This window comes from Pinus tabuliformis, chromosome 4_2 (assembly GCF_031772625.1).
Source record: "Pinus tabuliformis cultivar Carrire ecotype Pingquan chromosome 4_2, CPIR1, whole genome shotgun sequence".
Taxonomy (NCBI): Eukaryota; Viridiplantae; Streptophyta; class Pinopsida; order Pinales; family Pinaceae; genus Pinus; species Pinus tabuliformis.
In genome coordinates this window covers 297,445,046-297,469,012 of record NC_142304.1, presented here as the reverse complement: position 1 = coordinate 297,469,012, position 23,967 = coordinate 297,445,046, and the positions used below count along the sequence as shown (strand labels likewise).

The 23,967-nt window shown below is 36.7% G+C and overlaps 1 pseudogene across 1 annotated transcript in view; it reads left to right on the top strand.

The window, feature by feature from the left end:
- The first annotated feature begins 2,094 nt into the window (after positions 1-2,094).
- Positions 2,095-23,967, top strand: part of LOC149169176 (callose synthase 3-like) — a 45,994-nt pseudogene continuing 24,121 nt past the window's right edge. The window contains exons 1-9 of the transcript XR_016259196.1: positions 2,095-2,172; positions 2,301-2,336; positions 2,617-2,708; positions 2,795-2,882; positions 2,970-3,130; positions 3,393-3,513; positions 3,607-3,701; positions 3,788-3,923; positions 4,004-4,155. The product of XR_016259196.1 is annotated as a callose synthase 3-like (transcript). The remainder of the gene's footprint in view (positions 2,173-2,300; positions 2,337-2,616; positions 2,709-2,794; positions 2,883-2,969; positions 3,131-3,392; positions 3,514-3,606; positions 3,702-3,787; positions 3,924-4,003; positions 4,156-23,967) is intronic.

Below are 23,967 nucleotides of genomic sequence, written 5' to 3'. Positions count from 1 at the left end.
CTCATCTTTCACCTCACTACCCTTTCGTTGTCCTCCGATCAATGAGTTCTCTGGGCTCTCTTTCTAGATGAAGTCATCCAACAACCGGCCCCAATGAGGAAGCTCTTGCCTAGCAAGAATTCCATCCACAAAGGTGGTCCAATGCTTAACACAACCTTTCAGAGCTACCTTCACTAGCTCCGAATCAATCACAGTTTCCCCATCAACTTCAAGTTCATCACGAGCCTACTGGATCCTCGTGAGGTATGATGTTACGATCTTAGATCCATTCATCTTGATGTTGTTTAATTTCTCCCACAACACCATCTTCCTATTTTGATTTGTGGTTTGATAAAGACAGGTCAGGGCTATCCACATCTAAAGTTTTGTGTCCTTCCCTGATATGTGAGGAATTATATGATCCGTCACACCATCCAAAATTATATACCTTGCTTTCATATCCTTGAGATTATGCTCCGTGTTCACAAGATCCCATAGACCATTCATTTTTAGAATCATAGTAATTCATTGCTTCTAGGGACTAAAGTTAATGGTCTCGTCCAACCTGTCTTCATATTGCCAACTATTTAGTGATGCCATCTTCACAAATTGACCTTGGCCACAAAACCCCAACTGCAAAATTAAAAATATTTTTGTTGCCATAAAAAGAAGAAACTTGTTGCTGCAAACCCTAGTGATCTCAGATTTCTCTCTCAAAGTTGTCTAGAAAGCTTTGATATGATGTTAAATCTCATAATACCAGCGTAAATTTATTCTCTCACGAAAATTATTTATTCCCATCAATTTATTTAATTAACCAAATAAATTCTGAAATACCAAAAAATAAAATTATTGGTATTTTAAACTCTAGAAATATATGTAGTGAAAATAATTTTTTTTGGAGATATCAAACACATTGCAATATATAAATAATTCACCCACAACAATTCTCCATCAGTTATTCATCTAGAAAGTAGGGTTTTTGACCCATAGAGAATTACAAGGAAAAGTACAATAATTGGAACCTGTAACTCGGCTCCCATTTGATAAATTCGGCCTGAGGAATTCGACCTTCTGGAAATCGACCTCTAAAGGATTTCAGCCTAGAGAAATGCAGCCCAACAATCTGCAAGCAAATCAACCTTGTGCCTTCCCTACAAGCTTCTACTGTGCCTCAGGAAATTCGCTCTTCAGCAAATCGACTTCCCCAATTAAATCGACCTCTCTCTATTCAACAACTTAGCCCTGCAATCTCCACAATTGGGCCTCCTGGATTCACCCTCGAATTCTCTTGTACTCCTCTACGCTTCAGTCTATTGAGACACTCACACTAGAGATAATTGCTCTCTTGTTGTGTCTCCTCTCTCGTGTCTTCGCCTCTTTGCTAGATTTTTTATAATCTTCATTAAACCTAGATCCCTAACCTTAATCTCCCTTCTAGAAGATCTTGGAGATCAATGGTTGAGGTCATTTCTAAGTCACTTTAATAATTAAATTATTTATCCTTAGAAAATGACTTTAGTCCACAATAATTAATTGACTTTAATTATTGTACTTTTCCTAAGTTAGACTTAGGAAAGAAGATATAAATCACTTACTTCACCAAGCAAGCACCTAAAGAAGCAATGAATCATCTTCCACATGCTAAGACACAAAGCCTATGTAGAAGACCTTCTGAAGCTACTATAACAACATTGAATATATGAAAGCATGCATATTTGTACATAAATCAAGATAGAAATGGCATCCATGGTACATTAATGATTAATTATTCAAGCATCAACCATATAATATCTAGATTATATCAATTACATACAAACATACAAATTTTGAAGTCATATAAGAGAAAGTAGACCATTAACTTATGGAATGAAATAGGTTATATAGCAATTGTCAACAATAACATGACCAAATAGTTATGTTTACCGAATAGGCCATCAACACACCGAAATATGAAGGCCATGAAAATCACAAGTGAAAGCCTCAATATCAGGGGTAACATGTCTTCACTTTTGAACAGTCAATCCTAAATTCTGTAATTGCACTCGAGTGCATGGTCTCGCGGCCGGGGATGCCGACTTTCTCGCACCCGGTCCGCGTTCGAGCCCCATATTGATGCGCTGCGAGGCAGCCTATGATGTATTAATTGAGCTTGTATATGGATTTGATTGTGATGTGATGGTTGTACATAATGTATATTGTATATTGGGCCTAATACAGCTTCTTATGGGGACCTCGCCCTCCCCTTTTTTAAAAAAATTCTGTAATTGCAGCCCAATAGATTTGATATGTGTTTAATTATCTATTTTGTTCTGCGGCAGGATTTTATTTTGATTGAGTTCAAACCTGTTTATCAGGTATTAAAATTGACACTAGGGTGACTGAATTAACTGCCACATCAATAATCTTGGGCATGCTTGCCATGCTTGAATCAGAGCTGGCCTGGTCATGACTCATTGAGTCATTATTGTGAGAATTGAAAAGGAGAATTTTGAAGAAGTTCTGAGCTTCCCTGCTAATGAGCTCTTGCCTCAGTATTGCTCTATATATAAATATGTCTCAAGGAATCATATATGCTGGACACTAACTTAATGATAGGTAATATTTTTATGATGAATTGCATTCTTAATGCTGCAGGCCAAGCCAGGGAAAAGGAAAGAGGCTGCAAAGTTTGCCCAGCTATGGAATCAAGTTATCACCTGTTTTCGTGAAGAGGATTTGATAAATAATTGGGAACATCCTACTTCTACAATTAAGATTTAAAAGTTAGCAACTAAACTTGATGAGGCCTTGACCAGATTACTTCTTACTTGTTCAGGGAGATGGATCTCTTGGTTGTACCATATTCTTCAGATCACAGTTTTAATCTTGTGCAATGGCCACCATTTTTACTTGCTAGCAAGGTAACTTCGTTTCTTCAGATTCTTTCTTACTGAAAACAGTTCCTATCAATTTCCTTTTTCTGATTTTGTTTGTCCATACAAATCCAGATACCTATAGCATTGGACATGGCCAAAGATTTCAGAGGAAATGATGCTGATCTGCCAAAAAGAATAAATGCTGATGAATACATGCGATGTGCTGTGAAAGAATCCTATGATTCATTCAAGCATGTTCTTAGAAGCATTGTCATTCGTGAAAATGAGACAAGGTACAGGATTTAGTGATTTTGCATGAAAAGAGATCATCATACTCTTCTTTTGGTGCTTTCTGAGAGCTGCTGCCTGTTTATCTTGATGATAAGCCTGTCTCCTTTCATAAATTAGCTTTTTCTTTATTGGAAATTGTTACGGTTCTTTATGACTGCAGGCAGAATTTTCTTAAAAGTCTCTGATTTGTAGTATGCTCTTAGATTGTTTCTTCAACTATTATGATCTCAGTTTAGTTACCCACATGATTGGTGTTCCGTTCAGGGTTATTAATAAAATAATTGAAGAAGTGGATCAGAAAATTGAGCAGGGTAGCCTGCTGGAGATTGTCAAGATGAGGGAGCTTCCTTTGCTGTACAACAAGTTTGTGGGCCTTGTAAAAATGGTATATGTGTTTTCAGTCAATAAAGCATCATATTTGTTCATATCATGATGATAACTTGGTTGAACAGCTTAATTGGCCATTTGCATGATGCAGTTGAAAAGTGGTACAAATTCAAGAGAGGAAGTTATTATTCTTCTTCAAGATATGCTAGCGATGGTTACTAAAGATATCATGAAAGATGGTCGTAGGTGAGTTACCTTTCTAGCATTTCTCTGTAAATTGTCAGAAACCTTCTTTGTATTATTATCAATTCTCATATGATTGTTCAATACAGATTTTTGGATTCAACCCATGGTTCGCAAGAAACACACGAAGCGGTAACCACACAAAAGACCCAGTTATCTGCATCTGAAGGTTCCAATCATGCTGTGCACTATCCTTTCCGGCCCAGTGATGCATGGGAAGAGCAGGTAAATATTTTCGATTCATCAATATTGAACACATAGAATTAATTCATCCCTAAAAGAATGGCAATTTTATATTTTGACAGATCAAGAGGCTTCATTTGCTACTAACAGTTAAGGAATCTGCTATGAATGTTCCTGCCAACTTAGAAGCGCGACGCCGTATTGCCTTCTTTACAAATTCTCTGTTTATGGATATGCCCAGTGCTCCCAAAGTCTGGCATATGCTGCCATTCAGGTAAGGACTGTATCTCGTTTTCTAGCTATCTATATTGAACGCCTGCTCATGAAACAAGGGAGCGCTGCATAGCAGCTTGAATTGCTCGCATATTATTTGACTATTCTGGAATTGCCTCTTCAAGTTGCACATAACTGGTTAATGCAAGAAGTAATTTTACTGAGAATAAGGTTAAAATATCTGTTAGATGCTACTGGCAAGCTAATGAATCTGAGGGTTCTTCTTTTAGAGAGAACAAATGTTGGAAAATCTGTTGTATTCTCTCTCTAACCTAGGGAGTTTAGAAGAATTGACGCTTATGAATTCCAGGGGATTAAGATATTTGTCCAATTCCATTGGTAACAGGATGGAAAAAAACTTGATGAAATTTAAGGGGCAAAATTCTCATTGATCCCACTGTTATTCAGAAAAATCCAAAGATTTGGGCCTGTTAAAAAACTCTGATGATCTGAGTCATTTTAGAAATGCTGAAAATTCATGGTGGCAAGGTTCTGTTATGAACTTCAATCATAATAAATCTATGAATAAGTCTAGATTTAATATGAAAATGTTGTCCCAAAAACTGGTTTTGAGTGCCACACCAGTTGACTGCGGTTAGTAGTTTAGGTGGCTTGTGTTGACATCCACATGCTTTAATCACCTAAAACCTGGCAATTTCTTGAAATAGACTGCCATCTTCCATAGTTCAAAATTTTAATTTAAAGCTGTAATGGACAACGAACATAATGCTGTGCACCCTCTTTCTAGAATGGTTTCTATGGTATCTTGAGGACGCTGCAAGAAGGTCCTCTGGGGTACCTGCAGATGGATCAGACCCAGAGATTGTGCCCTAGACCGAGGGAATGGGAACTGCGAGTTTCTGAATTGGAGTATAAGCAATTACACAGGTACATTTACATTTATTCTTTTACATTTCTGTGTTTTTTTGAGACAAGTACAGGAAAACGTACATCTTCTGATTCATCTTCAGCTGGAGTTGAGTCTATCCTTATTTTTCCTGTAGAGTATATAATTCTGTAAAGATTGGAAGGATATTACTGAGGAAACCAATCATATACTCCACCAGCTGCTGAGACTGTAGGTGAATTAAAAAAAAATATCACAGTACAATTATAACATTTTGTTTGGCTATTCAATCTGACATGTGTGGGTGTTTGCAGGTTGGGCTTGTTGCTGCACAAATTAGCAGGCCTTGTCAAAAGGCAAAAGCTAGAGGGCACAACAACACTTGGGATAGAGGCCCACTGTCACCACAGCCTAATTCCCCTGCTCTTCTCGGATTCCGCTGATGGGAGGAGTCCCAATAATGCTTACTTGTGACATTATTGTCTTGATAGGTTTGAAGTGAGGAAAGGCAGCTCATTCAATGGAAAGATTTAACAAAAGTGCAAGCCTTGGGAAAAGCTAGTAAAACTTTCTACGAAAAACCCCTTTGAAAATAACTACACAAGACCTAGGGTTGAGATTTAACACGAGGAATGGGTATTTCCAGGGGTCAAAGTAGATGGGAGAAAAGGCATTGTGTGATTTACTTCACCAAGTACTAAAGAATTTTCCTTCAGAGAATCCCTAAGTTGAAGGATTAGCTTCTAGAATTTCGTCTTGATGCGACAACTAGGACATCAAAATTTATGGAGAATCCACCGTGGTAATTCCACCAAAATTTGAGGTCCTTTAGAGGACACACAAAGAAAGAGTTCTATCCAAACAAAATTCAGAAATTCCTTCTCCAAGAGATTTCGCACCAAGCCCTAGATGGCCTCCTTATCTTTAAAAGGACAAATTTTAGAAGAGAAAAAGAAGGAAAAATTATGGTTTAAATTTGTGTGTGACCACCAAGGGACTTGATTATTGCCTAGGCCATTGGGAGTATGGAGTCATGGGTGCTTATAATTGGCTAAATTGACCTTCAAGGAGGCTAAAAGAGGAAGCCCTAGTTACCTCTTTCAACAATTACCCTCTTTAGCATTAGTTAATGGAGTTTCATGGATTAAATATAATCATTATCCACTAGGAACATTCTTTCCACATCATCAATGAGTAACACATGCAAAACTTCCCAAGATTATAATTTTGAAAGATATTCAATAAAACAAAGTGCGAATTCTTATCATGAGAACAAATTCCATGCATTAGACATTATTTGCAAGATAATTTCACCATAAAGAAACACTTACAAGACAATGTAGAGTATATCCATCCATCAACAATACATTAGAAGCTCCAAAAAGATAGCAATAAAGATCCAAACATCAAAGTGCATCCCAAAAACATCCAAATTTCTCCTCAAATTGCAGGTCTGAATTCTCTAATGACGTATGTGAAAATCCCAAGTGATAGTGAGATCTCAAATGAGGTGTCCCTAATATATACAAGACCTATGAGGTTGAATTACAAGTGTACAAGCTCCTCTAACATGTCTAAAATGCTAAGTAACCCACCCATGGTTACAAGCCAACCATGATAGCTTTAAAAATTTAATTAATCTCTCTCTCTAGCCCATTCTAGGTTGACGTCATGCATGCGAAGAGGCCTAGAGAGGCAACGTTGAGGCCTCTTGTGCTAGAACTTTGGTAAAGGGCCTCAAAAGTCATGATGAAGAGGGTGACATCCTCACTATGTTGCAAAACATCTCTGGGACCCCTATTTTGGGCTTGGGGCTCCAAAATGAGTCTCATGGGTCTCCAAGTGGCTCAAAATCATGTTGATGCTCCATTAATGAGGGCTCAAAGATGACACATGCCCTCTCATGTCTCCCTATGAAAGACATAACCTCCTCTAGGCCTTGGATCAACTGCCAAGTGTCGGGTGAAATGTGTAGTTGGTTGGGGCATCATGGTCCAAGTGCATCATCTCTCGAATAACTGGGGCAACAAATAACCTAATAGCGGTGCTGAAGAAGCCCATGGTGTGGCAATCAATGTTCTGCATGAATGGAGGCACATGGCTCTCAACGCTCAACCTACAAATGCCATCATGATCCTATGGAGAGCTTGGATCTGGTATAGGGAGGCCAAGTGCAAGATGAAAACCCACTTGCAATCCTGTATAAGATACAATGTGTCTCCTCATGTTTAGACACAATAATTCATTAGTGCAATTGAGTGAATAAGTTTGTTAATCAAGGGCATAAATGAGACTTCATAGTGGGTTCGCTTCCAAATTTGGGGCTTTGAGCGTGTAATGGTGTTACCTCCTTGGGTAGGAGCAGCTAATAAACAACCCTATTAGGTGTTCCCAACCCCTAAAGGGAAGGACATGTCCAAGGTACATCCTTCAAATAGTAGGTGTCATGTGGAGAATGATGAGGTGGATGGCGACACAGGGGTCTCAAGGCCAAATGACATGGGCTCGAGGGTGGTAATGATGAGGGATGTTGTTATGAATAAAATATTCATAAATAATATTAATTACATAATAATATTAAAATAATAATATAAATAATAGATTAAATAATTTAATTAATTAATGGCCCATTAATTATGAAAGGGCAAAAGGTCAAAATGTGTGACCATTCACCTTCGTGGCCAGTCAATGCCTATATAGGCACACCGCCACGAAGGATTGTAATCACCATTCATATTTTTCATCAATAATACAATTGCTTACATACTTACACATAATTTACTTACTGGAGTTCTATCTCTAACAGTGGTATCAAAGCTACTGTTGCATGTACTATCTCAAACTACTTTGCTGCACAGTCTTTGTATTCATTCGCTGCTCGTATTATTCATTGTCCACTCCGCTTAGATCTATCCATGTCCCTGTACCCTCGCTCATCAAGACAACTGTGTCCATTTTTCCTCAGTGCTTCACTGTTGTCACTTTTCAACTCGTTTCAACGGCGTGTTCGTTCCCCTGTTCTCAGTGACATACCTTTCGGAACACTGCCTGTTCTCCCTTCACAATGTTCTAAACAAGGTTCCTCACTCATCGCCTGCCGCGTAGAAACCCTGTTTTTCCTCCACCACATCCGCCGTCTGCTCGACATCCCTTACCCCGTTGTGTCCTTTGATTTTCATAACACTGCGTTCCCCTGCCCCCGTGTTCTGACCAACGATCAATCCAACACCGTTGGATCAACCGAATCGTCTGTTACCTTGTGAAATTGTGCTGCTATAGGCCCAACAACCCTCCTGCCGTCCCTCACTTTGTCTCGATAAAGCGTCACGTGGATTTGTTCTGCCGTGTCCGTTGTTCGATAAACTAAGGTTCCCCAATAAATGAGAGTGACAACCAAAATGAGAGAAAAAGAGATGTGAGCCAATAAAGATGCCGACCAACTATTTTATCAGCTACTGACATCATATCAGATGATCAATTCGTATCGATCAATTTCATTTATCAAAATGGTGATGATGCATTGAAGGGTTTTGAAATCGGGTGTGTCTTTATCCTCGACATACATTCAAATGTAAAGACATTTGAATATGGATCGAATCAAGGAACATGAACCAATATCCAATTAGGGAATTTCAATGTAATATTTATTTCATTTGATTCTTTCAGGACCCTAGCTCGTCATACAGATTTCAATCTCGTATCTTACGATATGGAAAGAGGTATAAATATCTTCATATACCAGACGTTTACTAATGAGTATTGTGTCTTTGATATTGTATCCCTATTCACTCTATTTTATTAGAGAGGTAATAATTTGTAAAATGAATTGCACTTCTTCACTTCATAAGGGGTCCATTGATGAAAAGAGACTGGAAAAGGTTTGGACCTTGGCATAGACAAACTCAGATATTCAACAAATTCATATTTATTATTATTAAACATATAGAAGATGATTACAATTTGTGGGAGGCCCTTGGCTTTATACTGCCTTGGGTGCCTCTTGGTGAATGGGCATGATCTTTGATCATGCCCTTTGCCTAATAACTACTAATTAACTAATTTTTATATAACATTGCCTTCCTCCCAAAAAATGCTTTGTCCTCAAAGCATACGTAACGACGGATGTTGTTGACGAAATGTTGCAGTCTCCCAAGAAGCTTCTTCTTTTGGTAAGTCCTTCCACTTGATCAAGTATTCCTTGATTACACGAGATCGAAGCTTCTTTTCTTTGGTGGATATTAAACCTTTTGGTTCTAAAATGACCCTTCCTTCATCATCTAAGGATGGAAGCATTGTTTGTGCTGATTGATGGTCGCCCAGTGCCCTTTTAAGGCAGGATACATGGAAGACGTTGTAAAAACGACTTTTATCTGGAAGGCTTAAACTATATGCAACTTGGCTGATCTTTTTGTTGATCTGGTATGGTACATAGAACTTTGGTGCCAATTTATTTTTTCCTTTTTGTTTCAAGGACAACTGTTTCTATGGCTGGAGCTTGACAAATACTCATTCTCCAACTTCAAATTCTCTCTCGGTTCTGTTTCGGTCAGCTTGTTGCTTCATACAGTTTCTTACATTATTTAAATTTTCTTTTAGGGTTTGGACGATTTTTTGGGTTTCTTCTAGTTGGTTTTTAACAGTTGGTATATTTGTCTGGAGGGTAGCTAAATCCTTCCATTTTGGAGGTTTGTACCCATACAAAGCTTGGAATGGAGTCATTTTTGCTGATGTATGATAAGTAGAATTATGCCACCATTCAGCGAGATGTAACCACTGAACCCACTTATTTTTATTTTTTTTGTAGTGTAACAACGTAGGTAGGCTTCCAAACATTTATTGACAACCTCCGTTTGTCCATCAGTTTGAGGGTGGTAAGAGGAACTCATATTTAGGTAGGTTCCTATGTGGTTGAACAATTCCTTTCAAAAATTACCCTTAAATTTGGCATCTCTATCACTCACAATGACTTTCGGAAAATTGTGTAATTTATAAATATTTTTGTAGAATATCTCAGTGATTTGTTTAGTTGAGTCTGATTTCTTCATTGCAATAAAGTGAGCATATTTGGTGAGTCTGTTGACTACTACGAAAATCTTATCCTTGCCCTCAGATATAGGTAATCCCTCAATAAAGTCCATTGATATTTCTTCTCATTTCTGATTCGGAATGTTTAAGGGGTGAAGTAATCCAGGTGTCATAATATTTTCACTTTTATTTCTTTGACATTTGTCACATTCTGCTACATATTTCTGAATATACGACTCATCCCCTTCCAAAAGAATGCTTGACGTGCATTGTAGTAAGTTTTAAAGAATCCTACATGTCCGGTTGACAGTGAATCATGTGACTCCTTGAGTATCTTGGATTTAAACTTGGAGTTTGAAGTCAGATAGATTCTTCCTTTGTACCATAGAATATCGTTCTTCCATTCAAATTTTGAGTTGTCTGGAAGGTTATTGATTATCACAATTATTTCTGGATCCTTGGCATACTCACTTCGAATCTCATTAAGCCATTCAGGAACAACAACTGAGACTGCAAGTAATGTTGGTTCTTCGTCCTTCCTAGATAGGGCATCTGCTACTACATTGTCTTTTCCCTTTTTATGTAGTATCTCCATGTCAAAGGCGACAATTTTTACAATCCATTTTTGTTGTTCTTCGGAAAGTGTTTTGTGTTGAAGGAGGTGCTGGAGACTGTTATGGTCTGTTCTAATGGAGAACTTACTTCCCAAAAGATATTGTCTCCACTTGCCCAGTGCATGCATAATAGCGAGCATTTCCTTGTTGTATGTGGACTTAAGACATTCTCTTTTATTGAGCTTCCCGCTTTCAAAAGCTATTGGATGCCCTTCTTGCATTAACACTGCACCTATACCGAACCCAGAAGCATCACAGTCGATGATAAATGGTTTAGAGAAATCCGGAGTTGCCAATACCGGGGCATTAGACATAACTTCCTTCAGTTCTTCAAAACACCTTCCTGCTTCCTCATTCCATTGAAATGAATTCTTCTTTAAAAGGTTTGTTAGAGGTGCAGTTATATGTGCATAGTTTTTAATAAATCTTCGGTAATATCCAGTCAATCCTAAGAACCCTCTTAGCTTGGATATAGTAACAGGTTTGGTCCATTCCTTTATAGCCTTGATTTTATTAGGGTCCACTTTTACTCCTTCCTGGGATGTTATGTGTCCAAGATATTCCACTTCTTCCTTCCCAAAGGTGCATTTGGATTTCTTGGCGTAGAACTGATGCTCTTTTAGTAGTGTAAGAACTTTATCCAGATGTTGTAGGTGCTCCTTCCAAGTTTTACTATAAATTAAAATATCATCAAAGAATACTAATACAAAATTCCTAAGATATGGATGGAATAACTCGTTCATAGTGGCTTGGAATGTTGCTGGTGCATTGGTTAACCCAAAGGGCATTACTTTAAATTCGTAGTGACCTTCGTGTGTTCGGAACACAATTTTTGGTATGTCTTCCAACCTGATTCTGATTTGGTAATAGCCTGACCTTAAGTCCAATTTTGAGAAGTATTTTGCGCCATGTAGTTCATCCAACATTTCGTCGATAAAGGGAATTGGGAATTTGTTTTTAATTGTTATTTTGTTTAATCCTCTATAATCAATGCATAGCCTGAATGATCCATCCTTCTTCCTTACCAATACCACTAGAGCAGCATACAAACTCTTACTTTTCGAGATGATCCCACATTTTAAAAGGTCTTGGATTAATCTCTCAATTTCAGTCTTTTGGTGATGCGGATATCGATATAGTTTGATGTTGACGGGGTCTGATCTTGCTTTGACTTCTATTGTATGCTCGATTTCCTTGTTAGGAGGCATTTTCATGGGCAGGTCTTGGAATACTTTTTCATGCTTCTGAATTAGCTCTTGTACTTCTGGTGACTCTTCACTGATCACTTTTGCAGATAACATTTCTAATTGGTGACATTGTACTACATAAGTTGGTGCTCCTTTTCGAATCATTTTCATCATCTGGGATGATGACACGATTTGATTTTCTGGTGCTTGGAATCCATATAACTTGTACCTCTACCCTTCCCATTTAAAGCTTATAAACTGCTCTTGATGGTTGGTAGAGTAAGTGCCTAGGGTTCGTAGCCATTGGATACCTAAGACCACATCTACTCCTCCTAATGGTACAATGTAGAACGGATATTCAAAATTAAAGTCTTGAATCTGCAATTTGACCTTATGGCATTTCCCTACCTTTTCAATCTTCTTACCGTCGGCTACCATCACCTTCATGTTGAGCATGGGAAATGTGAAAATGTTGAGTCTCTTTGCCATGGTTGAATCTAAAAAATTGTGGGTGCTACCGGTGTTGATGAGAACCATTACGTTGTTCTTCTTGATATGTCCTTTTAATTTTAAAGTCTGGGGTTGTGATATACTTGTCATAGCCGATAATGACACTTGCGGAATGCTTTCGTCATCTAGTTCTGGAGAGAATTCTGGGACATCTTCTATTCCTTCTATGTCTAATTCATCACTGTTTGAATCATTAGTTGCTTCAAAGTTATATAGGTTCTTTGTCTCTTTTCCTTTAGCACACCTATGTTTAGGGTCCCACTTTTCGCCACAACATTTGCATTTTCCTTCCTTCATCCTTTGCATTTCCATGTTAAATTTTTCGCCTTCACGAAGATGTGGTGGAACATATCTTGTATTATCTGTATTCACAGAGTGGGGCATTCTTCGTCTCGAATATACTTTCTCCAGTTTTGACCGCAGTATCTGTTCAAATTGCTTTTCAGCAACTTTTGCTTTTTGTCTTGCTACTTCTATTGATGTAATGTCATGAAGCTCAAGTTCTACTTGTAGATGAGTTTTAAGTCCGGAGATGTATGATTGGATTAGACGAGATTCTGATAACCTAGGTACTCGTGTTGCTAAGGTCTCCCATTCTCGAGTGTATTCATCCACATCTCCTTCTTGTCGCAATCTGATGAGTGTTGAAAATAACTCTTCTTCCTTGACACCTTGGAATCTTTTAAAGAACACATTCTTAAATTTTCTCCAACTAATAGCGAGTGTCGTCTTCTTGCACCATATATACCAATTATATGCTTTGCCTTCCATTTTCATGGAAGCGTGCCTAATCTTTTCGTCATCATTGTCAATATCGTAAATCTCAAAATATTATTCTACTTTATTCAGCCATGAAACACTGCATTTTCTGTTACCGTCGAACTTGGGTAGCTCAATTTTTGCCCTTCGTTGATACGTCGCTAACAGTGGAGTGAAAAGAGGGTATTGATTGGTGAATGAATTCCAATGCTGTTTATTTTGAAAATTCGCGTTACTATTTTCTTGATGGTGCATGGATGATTTTTTTGGAGACTCAGTTTTTTCATGAGAATCTGATGAATTGTGTTGTTGATTACCTCCATCATCCTAGAATAGTTGTTCGGGTGTAATCTTCATCTTGTCACAAATAACGGTCAACATTGTCATTGTCTGATTATGATTCATTTTGGATTCGATATGGTTCTGCCCGAGCTGTTGTTCTATCCGATTTGTCGTATCCTAAAGCTTCTTGGTGTCGTCAGAATGTTCGGTAACCTTACTCTCGAGATGGACTAATTTTTGGTTAAAATCATCGGAATGGTTAGTAATCCTATTCTCAAGATCAATCAATTTTTTGCCGAAATCAATCATTGTCATTGACAACATTGAACGGGTTTGTGGGAGTGTATATTTGTCCGCCAATTTAAACTTTTTTCCTTAAATTTTTGTTTTTTGTCTTTTTAAATATTAATAAATTATATAGTTATAAACTATATAATAATTAATTAAGTTTATATACCCACTAATTAAAATCGCATACGATTTGAATGACGATGGACAGACGGGTCAACGACCACGTCGGTTGGCAGCTGGATGCGAGGCAGACACGAAAACGGTGGGACCAAGATGGTAACAGGGTGCGGGGGTCGAGTTGATGACTGGCGATGGATGGTGGTTAGGATTGGTGTGGACGACGGAGGGTAAGACTGAACGCAAAAGGTGCGGGTTGCTGGTGCGGACAACTAGAAAGGAGGTTGAAGGGATGACGACAAGGGGATGCGGTGGAAAGCACAACGGGAGTCGGGGCAACAGGACTGATGGCTGAAGCACGGTTTTACAACGGCAACAGGTAATGTGAGGCGGAAGAACAGATGCGACATAGAGACAACGAAACCGAGACGACGATGGTGGATGATAGTGAGACAGCGGAACAGGAGGGGTCGAAGGGTAGTAGTGAAGTGGTGGCTCAACCTGTGTAGTAGTGGAATGACTGAGGATCGTCTGCTCTGATACCAGATGGCACAGACAAACTCAAATATTCAACAAATTCATATTTATTATTATTAAACATATAGAAGATGATTACAATTTGTGGGAGGCGCCTGGCTTTATACTGCCTTGGGTGCCTCTTGGTGAATGGGCATGATCTTTGATCATGCCCTTTGCTTAATAACTACTAATTAACTAATTTTTATATAACATACCCAATTCCTACAGTTATGGATATAAGCGCAATCCAAATTCCTGGAGATTTGTATATTTTTATATAATTAAAAATATATATTATATATTTTTATATTTAAAATTATATAATTAAATTAATTTTAATTAAAAATATTAATAATATTATTTAATTAAAAAAATTATTATTTAAAAAATAAATTTGGTTCTGCCAAGAAGAAAAATAAATTGAAAATAAGGAATAATAGTGACGATACTAATTCAAAAAAAATTCAAGAAGAACTTGATAAAGTACAACGACGCCTCGACAATGTTGAAAACATATTAAATCAAATATCTCAAATAATGCAAAACATAATATATTAAAATAAAATAAATACATACAAAATCAATAAATTTATTAATACATATTAAATCTATAAACTTATTTAATTTATAAAAATAGATTAATACATATTAAACCAACAAATTTACATCTCAAATAAAATACACAGCGTAATATATATCAAATCAACAAATAAATCAACACATAATAGATAAATCAATATATAAATCAAAACACAATATACATCAAATCATAAAAAACACAAAATACATTATAGCAAAATTCACATATATATGTCATAATATAATAAATCAATATATACACATCTTAACACATTAATGTATACTAAATCAATAAAACATAATAGACATTAAAACAATAAATTTATTAATACATATCTTGAAACATAATATATTAAATCAATAAATTTATTAATACATATTGAATCAATAAATTCATTTAATTAATAAATATATTAAGTCATATTAAATCAATAAATTTATATCACAAATAATAAAAAAACATATAAATCAAAACCTGACATATATTGAATTTATATATAAATCAAAACATAATATATCAATATATACATATTAAATCAATAAAACAGAATATATATTACATCAATAAATTTGTGAATATATATTTTAAAAACATGATATATATTAAATCAATAAATTTATTAATACATATTAAATCAATAAATTTATTCAAAACAAATAAAAATATATTAACACATATTATATCAATAAATTTATATCTTAAATAATACAAAAACATAAAATATATATCAAATCATCATATAAATCAAAACATAATACATAATGAATCAAAAACATAATATACATCAAAACAAAATACACACATATATCATAATATATTAAATCATTAAATACATATCTTAGCTCATTAATATCAAACAAAAAGAACATATAAAAGTATAAAAGAAATAAACATAACACATATTAAATCAATATATAATATATATTAAAATCAATCTATACATATTAAAACAAATCATTAAATCAAATATATATGAAGCAATATATACATTTCTCAATACATTAAACCAATCAATATAAAAAGAAATAAACTAATCTTGTCACAATTGAATTAAAAAATAACAAATATACATAAAACAATTATATACAAGGAACCTCTCCTCTTACCTGGATGCTGTCGGCTCTGCTCTCTCCCTTACCTTTACCTATTTATTCACCATCACCCATCACTGACTTCTTCAATTATTCTCATCCTGATGATGAACCACAGAGGCTGGTTCGAAACGTCGATGCACATAAAAAACAGATGCGATGAATCCGGAAGATACAACCACACAGAACACAAATCGCAGAAGTCTAAAATCAATAATGTTGAAAAGAAGTAGGGAGAATTAGGAGAAGGTCAAAATAGGCTACTTGCGACTCAACAAGTAATGGCAAACGATATTAAAAAAGTAAATAACATTGAGAGAATGTTGCTAGGCATACAGTCCCACTTAATGGGAGGATTTTATTCTTTAATTACTCAAGAACCAACACAAAGTCCCAAGACTCCATAAGGCGAAGATTTTTAAAATCATGAAATTCCGCAAATGCATGAAATTCCGTAAATGCCGCAAATACACTTCTCATGAAGTTAGTACTATACAAAATTTCTAGAAAAAGACTACAAACGAATTAAAAGAGAATTACCTAAGTATGATGGTAAAGATCATAGAGGCGCTATTGTGTGGGTTAATAAAATGGAGGCCATTTTTGAGTCAAAAGATAGAAAAGATATATCAACGCCTTAGAATTCAGCCTCTTCGAGGGGGCAACCTCCTTTACATTACACAAATGAACAAGGTGAGCGAGAAAAGATCATGACCGCATCCAACAACTTGGAAGATGAAGCATATGATTGGTTCCTATGGTGGTCCAACAAATGGGAAGCTCGTTCATTCCTTTGGAAAAATTTTGTGGATGCCCTGCTAAAAATGTTTCATTACGATGAAGAAGATGATAACGAAAAATTCGTTCATCTCAAGCGAAATGGGTTTGTAAGCGAATACGCCCACGAATGGGAAGTATTAGCTGTAAGACAAAGAGGATTTTCTAATGAAGAACTGCTAAAAATATATAGATGTGGACTTAAGGAGTATATCCGAGTAGAATTGAAGTTGTACAAGCCCAAAACTATTGAAGAAGCCAAACATGCAACAATAATTATTGAGCAAAAACATAAGTTCAGAATGTCATCATTCAAGGAAGATGAAAGCCAACAACAATACTCAGGGGAAAAAAGAAACAAACAAATGTAGTTATTGTGATGACAAATGGACATCAGGACACAAATGCCTTAACAAGAAGTTGTATACTTGTGAAGTTGAGAAGGAAAAAGACACTTCAAGTAATGAGTCAAAGAAGAGGATAAAAAAGGAAAATAATTGTCGCAAGTGTGGAGAAAACTGAATGCCAAGACATAAATGTGAAGACAGATCCTTACGCTACTATAAAATAGTAGATGGGAAGCAAGTTGAAGTACAAGAACGTGATGAAGAAATCGTTCTCACAGAGTGAGGATTCTGATTCTGAGGAACCATCATTAGCCACAATCACATGTGTCCAACAAAATCAAGGTGAAGAAAGCAATTCATTCCAAAATATGTTCCACCACTCCTTCGGAAGCAGAGTAACCAGCCTCCAAGATTCCATCAGAGAATCTTGAGGATCTAAAGTATCCCCATCAACAGATGTATGATGAACCTTGTACTAGATGACCTTGCCACTTGTGTTTTCAATGAGATTCCCAAGAGCTATATCCTTGACTTCCGTAGATTCTAACCATTTTTCATGCTTCTCTATGATGATGTCCCGAGCTCTTGCTTTCAATGCTTTTATGATGCCTTGATGCATCCCATTATTTTACTTAGTGAATCATGATAGTCATATCTTACAACATAAGACTTAGGAACTTGAAAATAACTTATGTGAGGAAGACTATCTCAATAGTGGAGATCTCTTACTTCCTCTTTCTTGGACTTATTCTTTTCAACTTCCTCCACTTCTTCGGTGATAAGGGCTTCTTCTCTATCTCTCTTGTTATTGCCCTTCTTTAACTTGGTACAATCTTTTCTTTAATGCCCATATTCTTTACACCCATGACATTGAATCTTAGCTATGTTCTTCTTTCCTTTTCGAGGACCAAATTTTCCAAATTTCCCTTTCCTTCCAGTGAATGTTTGAATCTTCTCATTTGGTTCTTCAACACTTTTTTCCCTCAACCTGTCTTCTTCTATCTTAGATTCCTTTCCATGTATTCAAATAGTGCTTGTCCTTCGGATGGTTTGAAGACCTTTCCATTGACATGATCAATAACTTCATTTTCTTTGAATACTATATCTATCCTCCTTTTCCATGCAAGGAAGTTCGATGATCCAACCAGACTATAGATCTCCTTGCAAAATGGAATCATTTTTGCTAGATTAGATTATAGAAGAAACGATACTTACATGTCAAGTGAAGATAAAATCTTCAACTTGATCCCTTTGATGATGATTGATGAAGGTGTCTTAATGCTTCTTGGATGATCTTCTTCAATGGTAAGGACCTTGATTCGAAGGTCTCTTCAACTTGGCCTTCTTTTCTTGATGATGATCCCAAGACTTCTTTGTAGACTCCTTCGATCTAGGGTTATAATGCTTCCTTTGTAGATCTTGTCTAAAAGATGATCTTTGCTTTGATGCCTTCCTTGAGATTTGATCCTTGAGTGTCCCTTGATAAAATGCCCTTCCTTGACTTGGACATCTTAGCTCTGATTCCATGTTGAGAAATCTAGGGCATAACAATTAAGTGATTTCTCTTCTATTAGTCACTGCTTGTGAGTGCTTTTTACTTCTTTAGATTAGGATCTTCTTTTACTTAGGTTATTAGTGTTCTTCTTCATCAATCAACTACCAATGCATAAACCATAAAGAGACAAGAGATACAGAATATAGGCTATCAGCTAGGGCCAAAACCTCTCCCACTTGAGAGGAAAACCCAAACAAATTCTTCTTTTTATAGAGATTCCAATTGACAAATACCAAGAGCAAGACCCTTGACTTATTTGCCACTCCAAGACTGAGACACAAGCTCTCTTGATGAGATCCTTAGACAACGATAGTCAGCCTTCTGCTTCTTCCTCCTTCTCAGGTTCTTCTTCAACCTCGACTTCTTTTTGCTTCAGACCTTCGACCTTCTTGAATTAGATCTGCAATCCTTGACCTTAATTCAGAACCTTTTTCTAGAGAAATATCCTTGATACCCTTGCTTAGGATAGAGTATCCTCTTGGCTTGTCTCAATTTCTCTTTTGACTAGCCCTTCTTCCACTTCGGCTCCCTAAGAGGACTGCAATTTCCCTTGGCTTCCACTGCTGCAACAAACCTCTTTCTTCCTTGCACGTATGGAGGTTTAAAACCCTTAAAACAGACCCAAAAATAGCCCTAAGAACTTCGCTCTTCCTTCTTCTTACTTCGCTAGTTGGGAGGTTTCTTCTTTTAACTTTTTCGCACTTCTTTTTCAGATTTCTGCTCCACCAAAATTCTGCGCTAAAATGTGGACATGCTGCCCTATTTATAGTTGTTGCAGCCTCATAATAAGCCGACTTGTCATCCATCTAGGTCGACGTGTCATTTGGAGAGATAATATAATTCCTTTTGAAGCCGACTTGAAGGGTGATTCTTGTTCTTGTCTTGGAGGGCTATTTATACTTATCTAATGACTCATACAAAACGTAACATGCCTAAGAAGAGCCCTTCATAGATGACATTGACTCAATTTGACTTTTATGACTAGATGACAAAACCTAAAGGCTCACAATGGGAGCCATAACTAAAATAATTTTTTTTTGCTCGTGAAACCCATGAGACAAGCATTACAACAATAATTTTATTTTTCTTCTTTTCATCAATTACATAAAATCACAATTACACACGTCATTATGAAGACCGAACATGTCGGGAGCAGGGTTAACCAAGCTACTAGGATTTCTTCTAGAGTAAGTTCTTGTGAATGGATGAATAAGTGGAGTCGCCACACAAATAGGAAACCAACTGAAACGTCCAGGTGCTAAAGGTGCAGATAGAGAAATGAAAAGATTAGTGAGAGGACAAAGGATAAGGTGATGAAAGATGAAGAGATATAATGGTGCCAGAAAATGTGGCATTGATGGGATAAGGAATGATGAAAGAATGAGAAAATGAAAATGATCAAGAAGAATGTTGCAACTGCAAGGTCCAATAAATTGGTCCCTGGTAATGGCACCAAAAAATGTGTTGCTTGATGGGCTAATGAAGATGAGATATGATGAAATGAAGATGGTCCCTGACAACGGAGCCAAAAAATGTTGTTTCTTAGATTGTACAGGCACGGTGCGGCAACGACTCCGGTCGGAGACTGTCACCCTTATCACCAACCTCTCCATTCTAGTTGTCTCCCAACAACAGCCTATGGGTGGTAGTCCCTATGGAAGACAAAAATGCAAGACTTACTGGCAACAAATAAGTCCGAGAGACACAATTGAATGGCCTAGCCACTTGGTTGATTTTAGCAAGTTTTTTAGAGATTAGATTAAATTACTTATGAGACCAGTGCCTTATGGAGTCAAGTTACTTGCTTTAGATCGATTGAGGACCAAATGATCGGATGAACAACCACTGCTTGAATGCTTAACCATTCTATATGCTATGCAAATTTTATAACTTAGGTGTGATGCAAGAATCTTGATTGCTTTTAATTAGATGCCTATTCTAGGTTTTTCCTTCCTCTTAACTATTTTGAAAGAGGCCAAGGGGAAGCAAACAGAAGCTTGATTAACAATAGTTCCCCTTAGGTACTAATCACATGGTGCCTACGGTGCTGCCGAGACTATTGCTCTGACGACTGCAAAGTCACTGTGTTAACCACTAAAGAGGTGTTAGGCTCCTCAAGCTAGATGATAAAGGTGGTCCTATTCTCTATGAACCAAACTTGTGCTTGGAGGTAAATTACAAAATGCAAAATTAGCTCTAGAATGAGATGCAAGGTGAATGAGTGCTTCTTGAGTTAAGATCGATTATGTTAAGTACTTAGTTATAATTTGTCTTATGACGAGGAGTACTTAATAATAAATTAATGATGATCCTAACACAAGATGAAATGTGCTCGATATCACAAGTGCTAACAAAATGCAAAATATATCCAAAGATCCACAATAGATAAACGAAAGAGCACTTATACACTTGTAACAATTAGCTAATGAGACAATACAAAATGGCAATGATGATTATCCAAAGGAGACAATAAGATTGTAAATGCTCTTAGCCAATATTTCTCCTCTTCAAGACAATTATTATGAAATATGCAATTAGATCCACCAATCCTCAAGTTAAGAACACTTAGATCTTAGATGCAAATACAACGATTATTAGATTCTCAATTAGCCAAGATCACAAATTGCTCAATGAGACATTCAATGATATTCTTTAAACATAATGGGAACTAGACACTTTAATGCCAACTACAGTGATAGAAATAATTAAATCTCAAAGAACAATTGATGTAACACAAGATGCCCAAGTAACTTAGACCATTCAAGACAATGCCAAAAGATTAAAGTGCTTTAGAGAGGGAACTTATTAGTGCAAGCTTCTGACTTTAGAGATCATGAATAACTCACAAAAGACGAGAATATTAGTATCCTTATCCAATATTCGCAATGCTAGACAATAATAGCACTTCAAACAATGGGACACTTCTTTTCCCACAATGAATTATTAGAGTGAGAACAATAGAAGCCTTGTGACTTATGTTCCAATGAGCAATAAATGAGATTTATAACAACAATGAGTAACCTTTAGTTTAGAGCACTTTTAGATCCAAAATGAGATGCCAAATGCAAGCCAAATTTAAATGAGAAATCTCACTACCAAACCATTTTCAAATTCTTAATGTGTTAGGCTTTCTTGTGATGATAATGCCATTGTTATATCAAGACTTATGAGATCTTATGAGAATCACCTATTCGTGATGAAATAAGCCAATCTAATGAAAACCCAATTCATGCAATGATTTTTCAATGTGTTAGAGCATTTATAAATTGATTTTATGAAGATTTGGTCACTGTTATGAAGAGATTATCTTGTTGTAATGAACAGTGAGGAAAAGAGGGTTTAGAGATCAAACCCTTGAGCCCTTTGGGCTTGGAGATGGCTAGTTTTCTAGCCCAAATCTTCTCCAATAGCTATACCACTTGTAAGAACAAATTTTTGACCAAATTCTCTGCAAAACACACCAAATAATTAGCTCAAAAATTAAATGTCCCAAATCAGAGATGGAAGATGGCAAATGGGGCAAGGCTAGGGCTAGGGAAGAGGGCTAGAAGCCAAGGAAAGGCAACGTCCATCCAAATGAGGGTTGCGGATAGGTCTACAAAGGCCTTAGAGGATTGCCAAGGGGAGGAAAACCCCACAAGGGTCTGTCGTCAAGGAGGAGAGCCCCTAAATGGGCCTGTGACAGAGCTAGAGAGGCTAGCTGAGGGCAAACGAAGGAGGACGGAGGGGAGAGAGGGCTGAATGAATGGGAAAAGGTAGGATGGAGGAGGAGAATGAGGGCCGAGAGGGATAGGAGGGTAGGAAGGCTTGCTGCCAAGCCTTAGAGGCCCAAAAGGCCCACGACAAGCCCTAGAAGGGTTGTCGTCAAGCTTGCAGGGGAGGCCGAGGCCTCTAAGCCTCAGGACAAGGGTAAATTAGGGGAGCCGTGGCCCTTAAGAGTTGCATCTAACTAAGGGGAAAGGCTAGGTCAGACGATGGACGTTGGGCCTGGAGGTCCTAAAAAAATTTGAAACCCTTGCCAAAAGTGTAAATTTGCTTCAGATCTTCAGTTTCACTGCAAAAGTCCTTGTTGTTGGCCCTGAAAAAATTCTAGAGACTAGATCTTACCCTCAAGGGCTTAGATCTAGCTCCAATCCAACAAATCTTCTTGAATGTCAACTGCACAAATGAAACTACAAGTGCCCAAAACCCCAATATATACAAAAATTGAAAATAAAACCCCAAACTCTAATTAGTTGCAAAAAAAGGGTTAGAAAATTTTCTTTACAAAAAATTATTCTACAAAAAATAATTTACAAGTTAATTACAAAATATAAACAAAATATACAATGCTTGAAAGATTTTTTGGAGAATAATTTTTAGAATAATAACAATGGCTTGATGTATTTCGAGAGATAGATATTAATCATAGTCCTAACGAAGTAAGAAAATCACATAAATTTCCCGAAGCCCAAACAAGGTCAGTTTGTGCCCATAGTCTGTGAACTTGGAGCCCAAGGGCCAGACAACCTGCAAAATCTATATATTTCTTCAAGAAAACTTGTTAGATGGCGAATCAGATCACCTAAGATAGACCCAAAATCTACCAATAGAATGTTTTTATCACTATCTAATGAAATAACAAGGCTTATAAAATTTTAAGCACAATATAGGAAAGCACATACCCAACATGTACCACGGATCAATCAAACAAAGACACCATGAACTGAACCCCAAAGTCTTTTTTTATGAATTTCAAATGTTCCCAACAGAACAGTGGCTTCACACCAGTGTTTACAAAATTACATCAGCCAAAGATGATCAATAGAAACAAAATGACTTATATTTATAGAAAAAATCCTCCAAGTGGAAAATAACGGCTAGTTGGCTTGATCCCCGTTAAAGTAATCTCGACTATTGATAAATATTTGATCATCTTTTAATCTCTTCCGTTGAGAATATTTATTTTTGAAGAATTTTCGAGTTTCTCATAAAAGCCATTTTTTATTAATCCAAAAATAAATCTTTTGGATTAATTTCATCAAAAGCTTGACTTTGACTTAACCACCAAGGTCCAAGGGCTCACTTTTTCTTAAAATATCTATTTTTGCCTTGGTGGGGGACCTCCATGTTGGAAAATCAAAGATATTATATTAGGGTTTGATTCTCCTTTCTTGATAATTACTTGTGAGTGTGTTGGCTTCTTTTACTTCTTTATTATCTTATCTTTCATCAAGCAATTACCATATTATGTGTGTGTGAAGATCACAAAACAAGAGACATAAGATATAGGCACATGCCAGGGCAAAACCCCCCTCGAGGGGAAAACCTAG